The following is a 13,112-nucleotide window of genomic DNA, read 5'->3' as shown; positions in this document are numbered from 1 at the left end:
GTCCGATGTGCTGCCGATGAATGGGGATCCCGGAAGTGCTGTAAATGCGGGAGATATAATGCCACCGAGCGGACCAATCACAGGGCTTGCGGTCCACGTCTATTCTACACATAGTTACATTTTTGAGAAGGTGCACGTCAGCTATGAGCGTAGGCCTCTGCGTAGGTACGGGAGCTAAGCAGACCCCTGGTGTAGGCTACGCCGTCAATTCGACGCAGAGGTATAAATCATCCTCTGTAAAATGTCCAGAATTGAGGACAAAAGGCTCTGGCTGTTTCTAAATTAACCTTAACATTTTACTTTAAGGTACATGCGGTATACTGACTTGTTGTTTGATAATTCTTAGCATGCAAATTAGTAACAAACTAAGTTTATAAATGATTGTGCAGAACATTTTTATGCTAAAATTATGATCATAATTCACAACTAGCATGCCAGTAACTATGTTTTCCATTACAAAAGTCATAATTACTGCTTATTAACGGTAAATACCAAAGAGCTGTACATGAGTTAGGATTTAACATTTAACTGAATCAAAAAATGTGAGGCAAAGTATATTAAGAACACAGTTTTTGTTCTGCAACATAGCTCCTTATGAGGAAGTTCGCTGTGAAAATGTGTATATTAATGCTACTTGCTATACCTTGATGCACTGTGCTGATTTTACACTGTGCTGTATTCTTCAACCAAAGGGTTTTAGAAATAGTCTCAATTTCTTATAGCAAATTTTCCAATATCCAGCCTCCCATCACTGTAAAAGCTTAATGTCCTCAGTGTTGCGTCAGAGCTATGTTTAAAAAATGAAAATTTATGCCACAAGTTAATAGAGTTTCTCACGTCATTGGACAGCGTAATAAGCAAAGCCCACAGCTGCTCTCATTTTAGCTTTCAAATGACGTTATTATCACTGCTGTCTAACACTTCTGCTTGAGCTTCAAACTTCACAACGTGCCATTTAATGATGAAATAAATGAGTCATATGCTTTTCCCTCCTTGTTTTCCCTGCACCAGTGTGTTTGTGTGACTAGGAGAGAGAAAGCACAACATACAGAAGCAAATCCATGCAAGTATGATCCTTTCTCTGTATGTGTGAATGAACTGCACGGTTCACAGAGTGCTCTTTTATTCACTCACATCCTTCTGAGTGAGCCCAGTTTGCTGCAATGACGAAATCTCCCACTGTGTTTAAGGTTTTCTTTCTGTCGCCACACTCGCACCTCGCCTTGAGAGCGTGGAGGAGGTGAGAGGGAGAGAGCCTGAGCTGTCATCACAGTTTAGATCAGTGTCCTGCCCCAACCCTCGCTGCCCCGCGCCCAAACCTCCAGCAACATATTATGCAACTTCGTAAAACAAGGTCACAGAAATATCCAGAGACAAATCAGAGAAGATAAACAAGAAAGGGAAAGGGAAGGAAAAAAAGAAGACCCCCATCCCCTCCTCCTCTTCCTCCATCTCTCTCTGCCCGCGCCCATTGCAGTGTGTGATTCAGCAGGAGGTCAGACCACTGGAACGAGAGAGCCTGCAGCGTTCAATGCATACAAATGCCTGCAGACACACATTTACGCTCACAGAAACACAACGTTGACACATACACGTCAGATGGTGGTAGCTTCAGAGATCATGATATTTCAACAAGAAATCCCCAATTGTGTCCTTGTTTGCGCTTGTGTGTGTCTGTGCATGTGTGTGTGTGTGCAATGAGGTGTGTCACTGTGAAGACTAATACTCACCCGCGGTTAAGATCAAATCTCCCAAACAAGGCATCCTCTTGAGTAGGAAACCTTATTCTGACCCTTTTTCTGTCATGCATTATTAATAAGGATCCTAGTTAACAAAAAAAAAGAAGTCGCCCTGCTGAGCTAAAGACACATCACACATCGCCTCTGCAATACACAAGGGATTATCAATACCAACTACCGCAAGGAGAAGGAAGCTGAAATGTACTCTGTACTGCTTGTACTTTATGGGAATATATGATGACTGAAACACAGAAAGGGCAGAGAAAGTCGATTCAGTGATTGATTCAAATTAAAGCTGGGGTTGGTAGTCAGATTTAGATACACTTTTTGTTATACTGGTTAAATTGATCTTTATGTCCCGATGGAAATCAAACACATAATGTGTTATTCAAAAAAGAGTGAAAAAAGCCGCTATCTACAGCCGGAGTAAACCTGGGAAAACACCAACCAATCCCTGCCATCAGGAGCCAAAATATGAAACCAATCAAATCCCGTCCTGCCATTCTACCCGCCTCCTGCGCGTACATTTCATGTTTGTTTGTATTTTTAACTTTCACTATGATAATGTTCTGGTGTTTTCTTACCACTGAGTGAGACATGAGTTGACGTAGTGCAAAACACAAACGATGTTCTAAGGACCGGTTTTGAATCAGTCACGGTCATATGGTCGCGAATCAGCAGCGCTCGTGCATGTGAGCGGGGGCGTCGTTTTGGAGGAGCTCCGAGGGAAGGAGGGTGGAGGGGTTAGACGGAGTCCTGAGGAAATGCTACATTCAATTTTATGCTAGTTTTCTGTGAAAACCAACCCTAGCTTTAAGAAAATTTAAGCAATTTTTTTAAGAGTCTACTAGTATGCCTCTGTGATGCTGAGTATAGCAGCATTTTGGTAACACTGCTTATATTAGAATGATATAAATAAATATAAATAAATTAATATTTTTAGTTGTTTTATATCTAATTACCTTGGTTTAGGATGTTAGATTTAGTTGAGTTTTGCATTTAAAGCCCCTTAAGTTTTTTTTTGGCTCGTTACGACATAAGACTGCAATTGATACTGGTGCCTATATACTGTCAACAAAATCAAATAAGATCAACAGCAAAGCTACTGGTTATCTTTTTATAGTTATTTTTTATGCCTGTAAACCCTACAGGTGTCAGATGTAGAGGAACCCTGCAGAAACTGACTATGTTTTCACATTTAAAGATTCAGAGTAAGTCATGTGTTCAACTGTTTACAGACAACAGGGCGAGTTTAGGGCTGCAGAGACATATGAGGTTCAACTTTGTCCACAGGGGGCGCCAAAATCAACATAACTCTAAGTTCATCAATAGGCTCTTTAAGGAGCCATTAACTATAGTATTGGATGGATTTATATATAGACCTTTATTTTGGGAATAAAGCCAATGGCATCAGATCACCAAAGTGATTCCCCAAGAGAATGACAGATACCCTGGAGTTTTTGAAAGTGGGGGTCGCAGGCCACAGGGGATCTTAGGGCATTAGTGGGGGTTGCAGGAACTTGAGAATAACATTTTGACATACATTGTGTCTTTTTAGATGTCAGTAATCACTGCAAATCAAAATATATGTATTAATTTTCTTTGCCAATCCTTTAATTAGAAAATGAACACTGATTACTCCGTCCAATCAGAATTGAGCCACTGCTGGGTGACACTGATATCATAAAGGCACGGGTGAAATGAATTAACAACATTATTAATTTTTTAATAAAAAATAGGAAATGTATTAAGATGTTTTTTAGGGAATTTAAGAAATTTTGAAAGAGGAAGGTCCCTGCCACAGGCTAAGGCTATATGGGGATTCTTGGCACAGCAGAGAACCCCTACTCTAATCTAGACCAAGGTGGTTACTGCTCCACTACTGCTCTAAAAACATGAATTCACAAATTATAGAGATCTCAAAACATGTTGATTTTCTGTTGTCTCTACTTAAGTCGAGTATCAAGTCATCTGTGCTTTAACAATGTGTAGATTGATCTCTAATTAAACTAATTCAAAGGAAATGGGAAAGCTTTTGACAATCAGTTTAGTAATTTATGGAGCACAGAGATCAAACAAACAATGGTTTCAGCTTCTTAAATGTGAGAATGTGCTGCTTCAATCCAATGAAAGCACCATGAAATGTCAAAATAGAAAAGTGTCAGATTCAAGCTACCAGCCAGGCGACCTTCAGTACATCTTGGTTTCGTCTTGTACAAAAACAGCAATTTAAGGATGTCATCTGGGAATGACCTTACAGGCAGTTTGTGGACTAAGATCTATCGATTCACTGAAAAAGTCTCTGACAGATTATTAGAAAGTAAGAAAAAATAAATCTCAGCTACAGATATAGAAAATAGTTTTGGATCACAAACTGACAATTTGACAAAAGCAACCATTGATTTGAAGACCCCCACAACAGCTCTGGGAAATGTTTCTGCTACTTTTGACATTTATACACTAAAAAAAGAACGATGCACTAGTTAGATTGCCCGACAATGAAAGGAGGTGTATTTGCATCCCTTAAAATATACCAACAGGCTTCACATGGAATCTCATTACTATCCATCTGCCATCACTAACACGGCAGCTCATGTCTAAATGAATATTTAGTATGATAATGTGACACTGTACAAATCAGTTAATTGCTAATTCTCCTGGTTATTTACATGCTAATGTGGTTTCATCAGCTTGCAGCCATTTTTGTTTAACATGATGAAAGTTGGATGTAGCTGGTCGTCAGTCTCACACAGCCAAACCACGGGAAAGATAATTCAAAATTCCAAACTAAGCCAGGGTTTAGGGTACATCTTCTCCCATCAGAGGTAATTTAATATGCATGATATTTCGGAGCACATAGCTCACAGCTGAATCAGCCCACAGAGGACAACAGGCTCAGGACAATCCTTTCAAAATAATACTGTCTCTGGAAATTCTTCAGTTATGAGCATGAGAATTGTTGCGAGGAGGACGTGCATCTCTATCTGTATGTCTCTGTCTGACTGCTATGCATGTGTATGGTCATGTCGCTACATGTTAATGGGTTTTCCTCTGATGCTACGGCGCAGCAGAGAGAGTCGGAGGCTGTGATGGAGAGAACAGGGAAGCATTTGATGTTTGCCAGTTGAAAGAATAAGCCTTACTTTGGGTTGTGCTTTCCACAGAGGCATGCTGGGATTGAAAGAGCGCTTGCCCAGGGCTAAAGGGGATTTTTGGTGGGCGTCACACATCCAATTACCTCGGTAGCATCACAGAAATCCATGGGGGGATGCACACCACATAAACAGACAGATACACACATACCCTGAACGTGCACGTGGTGCGTCAACGCACACACTGACATGTAAGACACCCACTGCAGGAGGCTCTCATCGCACAGGGGGCACAGCCAAATTTCACTCTCCTGCTTTTGCTGGAGCTCTTGCTGCAGAATTCATGAATATTATCAGCATGTGTTGATATGTGGCTTATGATATAAATATGGATAGCAATATGGAAACAGCACCAAGGTTCCACCTCTTTGGAGAGCATTATTAATGCATTCAGAGAAGCTATTACTGGATTTGCATGGGCTCTTCTGATGAGCCAAGAGGACCTGCAGATCCACTAATATGCCAGGGTTTATTGGTGCATTTCAAAGCTGTTTTTGAACTCCTCTGTTCTGCTGAAAAGCTGGGATTTCTAGCTGTTTAATATCCCTTCCAACAAACTTTACTAACTACATGGGCCCACATCTATACACCAAACACGTAGCCTACCCAAACTTAGCTCGTTTAAAACACAACACCCTGGAATTACTGACTTCTCACTTTTCTTTTTTCTGTACTCCCTCTAACACAGGTTAATAACTTTTATATTTCCTCATTCCTTTAAACAGGGACCTGAAGGCCAATGGGAAATCACACTTCACCAGACATTGCTATGAAATTGATTTTGTGGTACATTTTTTAATTATACAAGATTTGTCATTTCTTTTAATGATGTGACTGAAATGGCTTGGGGCCCAGTTTTCACATTGAAGCTGATTAATGTCAGATTTTTGTGTAGTGTTAAATCACCTGTGCCACTAGAGGGAAGAGTCACTCAATACACCTACAATAAAACAAATTCAATCTGAAAAGGCTGGTATTTCCATTCATTCTGATCAAAGCTTTGGCCAAACTTTCTATCTCAGGTCATATGTCCAGTTGCAATTTAGACGTTTATTTGTTTTCAATGGGGAGTCATGGGGAATAAGTCAATTTTCATTAGTACAGCACCAAATTATGTGGAAGGGATGATATTCAGTGAGAGGGTAGTTCTTTAAATGAGAATCTTGCCTGCCTGAGCAAGAATTGGACATCAGTGGTGACTACCAACCTACATGCCTAAAAGATAAACAGGTTGGCATAAAATATTGATTTAAAGATGATTTCATTCATTTAAAATTATACATGTATCCAGCTAAAAATGGTTCAGTAACACTTCCATTGCAGCAGGTGTCATCCAGCAGAATAAATCAGCCAATCTTTATTTGTATGGCGCCAAACAACATGACTTTTACAACAAAAGTTATCTCAAGACGCTTCTGCAAATACAGCAGGTCTAGACCCTCTGTTAAATTATTAACAAAGACCCAACATCAACAGGATAAGACTCAGTCTTACCTCATCTTAATCCATCAAGAGTAGAGCACTTTGCAGTGACTTTAGACGAAGTGAACAGGACTTCTACAACAATATCTATGTTCACATTTGTCTTTATCCATATCCTTGTTTAGACCTGCCAATTTAGCATGCTAACGCTAAACTAACACTTTGCCACAGTGTTTATCAACATGCTGCTAATGGTCATTTACGGGTTTGCCTCAGTTTCATCAAGCAGAAGTAAAATGTGCCAGAACTCTTTTCTGCTAATTGATTCAATATGACATGTGTGATTTGGTTATCTCCAGCTTTGCTCTTGTTAGTTAAAACTTGTCAAGAGGTTTTGAATAATCACAATTAAGTATTTAACACAGCCAGGTGATCCATAAGAACGCTGGGTAATAACATAAACTAATACTTTTGCCACCGTGTCAACAGGCAGAGTTGAAATGTGCAGAAACCCCTTTTGGAGAGGAATTGACAAAGGTGATCCTAAGATAATTTGCATAAAAAGCATGTCTGTACTCTTCTAATATAATTTACAGAGATTCAACATTATTCCAACATGAACAAGTACTTGACAGCCATGGCAAAGTAAGACAGCCTCATTGACGTGTTGTCATCTGCCACGACAGGATGGGACCAGAAAGTGATTAAGCTTATTTTCTTATGAATGTTTCAATCTAGACTTCAGCCAGGAAGAATGGAAGTAGTGCATGTATTCAGCGATCAAATACTGCAGCAATTTAAATCCGGCACATCAGATACCAAACAATCAACCATAGATCCAATATTGACCTGCTATTTCATAAAATCAACCGAACCACCAGATGAGCTCGGAGGATAACATCCTCAGCTAGTTTGGATGTTAGCTCCAAAAAAAGTTGCCTTTCAGAAAAGCTTTTCTACTTAGCACAGGGAGCTATGATTAAAACCCAAGTAGAGGGATATAAACTCTGCTCTGAGATATATCTTAGCAACCAACTCAAAGTAATCACACCAATGAGGATCACTGGAGAGGTCAAAGCTTCTTTTCCCTATTATTAAGATGTCTTTACTACTCAGAGAGGCTGCTGCTCTTGAGGTACAAAGTCAGAGTTGAATGAGTAATAATAACACCACATGCTAGGGAAAAGGCGATGTCAGGGCACAGAGAAATAAAATGGAGGGAAACGGATAGAGGCAGAAATAATAAAAAGGGCAGAAGGTCGGCTGAAGCTGTGAATGTGGTATTTGACGAGGCCTGCTTCAGGCGTCAGTCATCTAAACATGAAATACATCTAACTGACATGGAAGAAGAGAGACGACTGCTGAGTTTGTTTCTTCGTATGCACGTGTGCACATGAGCAATGTTTTTTTCAGATTTGGGGATATTCATTGGGGCACATGGCAAAGGTTGTCATATCCGGTTCTATTGTTATTGATTGGTTTTGCTCTCAACACTTCTTTTAAACTGTCGCCATCTTGACTTGGATCATGTAAAATGGGTAAGTGAACGAACAAGGTACTTAAAACCCAGAAGAAAAATACAGATCCTGTTGTGATGACATGACACAAACATTTTTTTTAAAACACAGGGACTGCTACTCTTATCTTAGCTGCTCATCTTGCCTCCACCACAGTCCCTGATTTAATCCATCAGCAAAATTTTGGAGCACAATCGGTTAGGCAGCATTTAGCCCATGATAACTATAACATCACGACACAGTGATTCTGTGATAATTAACATATTGCAAGACCATCACTCAAGTCAGGATGATGTAATGATGTACAAATACTTTGCCCCACTTCATATATATTATTTATATTTAATTTCTCATCCATTTACGTGATATCCTCCCTGCGATATATACTTAGAAAATGCAAAAACAAATTGGATTGTATTTCAAGACTTTTCCAGACAGCAACTCTCAGGATATCACTTTATTGCACGTGCACTAGGGCTGTCAAAATTTGCTCCAAAATGACGTTCGAATACTCCCTCTTAAAAAAAAAACCATAGGTTCGAACCATTCGAATATCTATATTTGCGCATTATGTCAATAACAGGTGGACAAACTAATACAAGGAGACATAACTACTTGTATAGGTATTTTTATTTCAGATTCAACATGCCTAAAACATACCTACACATTACAAAACAAGTGAGGACTCGCTATGTTTGAATTCATGCTAAATTACATTTGCATTTTCCAATTCATCACCCCTATCCATCACCCAGTCCCTTCTGTGACTGGATAAAACATTCTCCCTCAAATGCAACTAATAAGCTGACCCAAGTCTTAGCTGTACCTGTAGTTGTTGGTGTCCTTATTGGTATGGGGATCTTATCAATCAACCTGATTAGTCTCAAAGTGTGTGAAGCAGTGTGTCACAGGTCTGGACTCAGTCTTGACTCTGTCTCAGTCCTTCAACAACTTGATCTTGACCTTGACTGACTTCAGCCTTGACTTCAACGCTCTCACTGTCTGACTCTTTCAAATGAATCCTGCCGTTATTGTCGTCATGATCGCACTTTTCCTGTTTGGGTATAAATGATCTCCAAAAATTATTACTCCATCAAAGTGCTCGCAGCGTAACAAGATCTTATCCAAAAAAATCATTAAGGAGAGGCATCAGATTTCCAAACCATGACACATAAAACACAATTCCACCATGAAACAGCAACTCTGAATTGATCAGCCGTTAGATTCAAGCTGATATGCAAAGACTTGACTTTGTTAAGCTCTTGTTACCGCAACTGCGTCATTGTGATGATTTCATTTGCCTATTAATATAAAATCAGAAAGATAAAAGCGCCCAGCTCAAGGAAAAAGAAATCTGTGCCATGAATACTTGATGCCAGCCTTTGTTGAGGCCAGGGGAGAGTGAACCAAATCAAGAGACAGCGTGGGCTGATTCTTCCACAGTTTGTGGTTAGTGAGAAGCTCTCCAAAAAAGGAAGCACACCTCACGCTGTGCTAACACACGCAGACTGGGTCACGAGCCAAATTGGATTGCTAATAACTGAAGGTCAAAATTTGAATCTATGATGCACTACACTGAAACTGTACTCAGTTAGTGTTAAACTGTTCCCTCTGATTTGTTTATTGGCCTCAGTCCTTCAGATGACGTGTGGCTTCTTAGTTGTGATAATACAAAAACACCTGGAGTGAACCTATATGGCTCCAGGTGCAAAGATTTGCTGCAGCACCCAGAAAGAAAAGAGAAACAGCAGACAGCAGACAATCAGAACAGGGTGAGAAGCTCCCACATCTGCATTAAATCTTGCTCTGCGATTTCTTTCTCCACTTAGTGAAGTCTCGGAGGAGAAGAGCTTTGCCTACCCCAGATAACTCTGCTTGCTTTGCCATAGGAAGCCATTAACCGGCAGTACACGGCTTGAGGTTATCCCCTTGGGTGTAACAGCCTCTGGGATGTGCTGTGTCTGGCGCAGAGATGAAGAGAGCATGACGCGAAAGAGATTAGCTATTACATTGTGAATTCCTGTTAGAAGAATAAGGTTTTCAGAGACTATTGGGGGATACACAGAGAACCAAATAACACAAAAAAAGGCTCAGCTGTAGTTAAGATATCCATTCACAAAGGGTGGGAGGTTCAGTTAGCATAGGAGCACACGTAATGACTGCATCACATGTTCGCAGGCACTTTGAGGCACGTTCAGCATCCGTGATGAGGCTCACTCAGAAGGGCTGATGTGTGATAAATCACGATGTAAAATTAAAATCTCAGCAAAGTATTGCCCTAGATAGATGAAAAGGCAAGCACACATACTTGAAGGAAAGGAGTGCACCCACACTCGCACAAAGTGCATGATCATCTGGGTTAAAAATTTCACAGTGCCTCTGCAGAGAAACAGCCCTGCACTCCTTTTGCAGGCAGGAGAATGGTGAGATTTGAGGAAAGATGGAAACAAACACTGTTTGGAAAAGTGTGCTTTTGAAGTTTGAACTGGGTGCATGAGCATGGTGATGATGGTAGATGTATGCAGGGGATCTCAGAGTGTGGCTCCACTGCTGTCGGACGTTAGTTCTGAAGCTGGAGACTACAGACGGCATCATTGTCAACACATTTATTCCGCCACTGTTCCTGCTTGTCAGAGAAGCTTAGGCATTACTCTCTACACAGATAAGTAGGCCCCTTCCTGCAGTTGCCTCAAAGCAAAGAAATGGTGGTTATTTTTGAAGAAACACATTCAGCCCCCCTGCCCTAAACCTTCCATACCCCCCTCCCTCCACACAGCAATCTCATCTGCTCTCGTGCACAATTGTAAGGCTGCTGCGAGGAGCTTGCATTTCTGCAATCACTTCACATTTGTTTCAGCGATTGATTTCCTGGCATCTGAGGGGAAGGAGAGAATGAGCGAGTGGGTAGGCAGCGAGGAAGGGAGGCAAGGCAGGCAGGGAGGGAGGGAGGGAGGGAGCGAGGCAACAGGGAAGTCGGAGGATGTGCAATGCCAGGCTCACATACTATCACCATGACAACAGACATCACTTCACAGGAGCAGCACTTAGGATGCCTGTGTGGGCTGAAGTGACATAGTTGAAGGTTGGCATTAGCCTCTTGCGGGTGCCACAACGTACAAAATCTCTCCAGGGTTGCTTCTTTTGCTTTATTGCCTCCACAGTGACGCTAAAAGGCGCCCTGTTGCTCGTGTCAGGTACCTATTGGGATCGCTTGTGATTTGTACTTCATGTGTGTAAATGTGGGTGCTGCCAGTTTGGCTTAATAAAGACAATTCAATTGACTGAAAAGCGTAGGGGGGAAGACAGGAGGAGACATTCATATTCAATGAGCCCCTTTCATCTAGTGCGTCACTTTGAAGCGGGCTAGCATGTATAATTCTCTGTGATTTGAAGTGATGCCAATCATGACAACGATAACTCTTGATACGGAAACACACCACAGGCACTAAAAGGATCCATTCTGGCACCTAATCCTGCGTTCATTAAGTAAGATCTGCAACACTTTATCAGGTTATATAATTGATGTTTCAATGCTTAACTAATGAGTCATCAATGACTCAGCCTGATCTAATGCATGCATTAATAGCTTATATAATACACACTAAATATTAATTAATGATCAAGTTTATGTAAGGATTTGAAACCGTATGAATCTTCAATGTATAACATGAATTTTACACTCTATTAAGTAGTGCATTCATGAGCATTTAATGTGCTATTTGCAGTAAACCTGGTAAAGGTACAGAAGCCTGACTCTCTCTGCCTCCCTTGAAGCATAAATGTGTTTGTTTTTTCTCTTCCTGCACAAAATGTAAACCTGGCTAGAGGGATTTGGGTTTGCTCTTATCAGTATACAGCATGTGCTGCTACATGATTCACTCTGGCACCATATCTATTTTTTTTTTAAATACAGTATACAGTATTAAAAAGCTTGCAAAAGCTACATTACATGCAAACAGCACAACGGCATAATGAAAGCATGAATTTCTGACAAAGTGGTGAGTGAGGAGGCCACAGAACATGCAGAACACTTCCAGAAAAGTAGCATTGTAGCGAAGACACAGCACATTTCTGATGTTAATGAAAGAGGGGTTATAAATTAGGAGGAAAATGTAAAACTCAAAGTGGAACACAAAGACGAGCTCTGATTCAAATGAGGGGATCATGCTTAAGCCTGTGGGCTTTACACTCTATTGTCTTAATTATGATTCTCATTTTTCCTCACTAAGGCTTTACCCCAGAAATTAAGTCTTGGAGCGACCGCAAACATGGATAGGATTTAAATCTCCAAATATTCATGCTACATAATTTGTACTGATCCAACACCGGGCAGGGTTATAATTGAGTATTTAATTTTGGAGCATTTGTGCCTTCCCTTGCTGTTGGTAAAGTACTTTTTGTGGGACTTTTGTATTAGTATTCCATTTCACCCTTTGTGACTTTTTCACAACATTTTATGGAAATACATTGCACTCTTTACTCCACTACACTTATCTGAAACTTGAATTTACCAATTAAATTGCTCATGAAAGGCTATGGCTTTTTAATTACTTTGGCTGGTTCCACCAAGTGCATTGGGTTGAGCTATGCTAAGCTCTTTGAACCAGCAGAAATCACAACCTGATAATGTTCCTCACCCCTCAGACTGCAGAAATGAATGGAGAGAACAACAACAGCCATCCTGAGTGAAGCCAGAACTTTTAGAGCCTCCTCTACTCACTGGCTGCAGAATAGGTCATAAAGCCAGACTCCTGCAGTAGAACAGATGGAACAGGGGTCAAACTAAAACAACAAAATGCACATTAAATGTATATATCTAACATGAATTCTGCCACAGTAGTTATGCTGATTTATGTGCTGATTTAAGTGTTCATTTCACTGAAAAGTTTTGTTTTAATTAGTTATTTGATTTTAGAAAGATGGCTGATTCACAGCTCTGTTGGCAAATGTATGTTCCAGCGGCAATCTCTACTCAGATTATAAGAGTAGAGGAGGAACCTTGAGAGACACGAGTCATTGAACTTTCCATATCCGTGGGTGTCTACTTCAGATTAACACAAGAATCTGTCCTACTGTGGACTTTCCACCTGATGGATCTGTGAAGTTTTATCTCAAAATTAAATGTGTGTTTTGGTTAGGGGAAGGGGTGTGACATCAGCCAGATCATCTCTGCGTGTGTCTTAGCTTCAAAAGCACAATATGTCAGCGCCCTTCGTGGTAAGATTTCAGCTCCATATTTCTCAGGGAAGTAGATGGAGTATATTGTAGTCAATGTACGAGTA

General features: G+C 40.5%; 1 protein-coding gene across 5 annotated transcripts in view; it reads right to left on the bottom strand.

The window, feature by feature from the left end:
• mdga2a (MAM domain containing glycosylphosphatidylinositol anchor 2a) overlaps positions 1-13,112 on the bottom strand; it is a 351,098-nt gene that overhangs the window by 194,910 nt on the left and 143,076 nt on the right. The window lies entirely within an intron of this gene.

Source organism: Notolabrus celidotus, chromosome 13 (assembly GCF_009762535.1).
Source record: "Notolabrus celidotus isolate fNotCel1 chromosome 13, fNotCel1.pri, whole genome shotgun sequence".
Taxonomy (NCBI): Eukaryota; Metazoa; Chordata; class Actinopteri; order Labriformes; family Labridae; genus Notolabrus; species Notolabrus celidotus.
The sequence above is the reverse complement of the archived record's forward strand: the minus strand, read 5'-3'. Positions and strand labels throughout refer to the sequence as shown.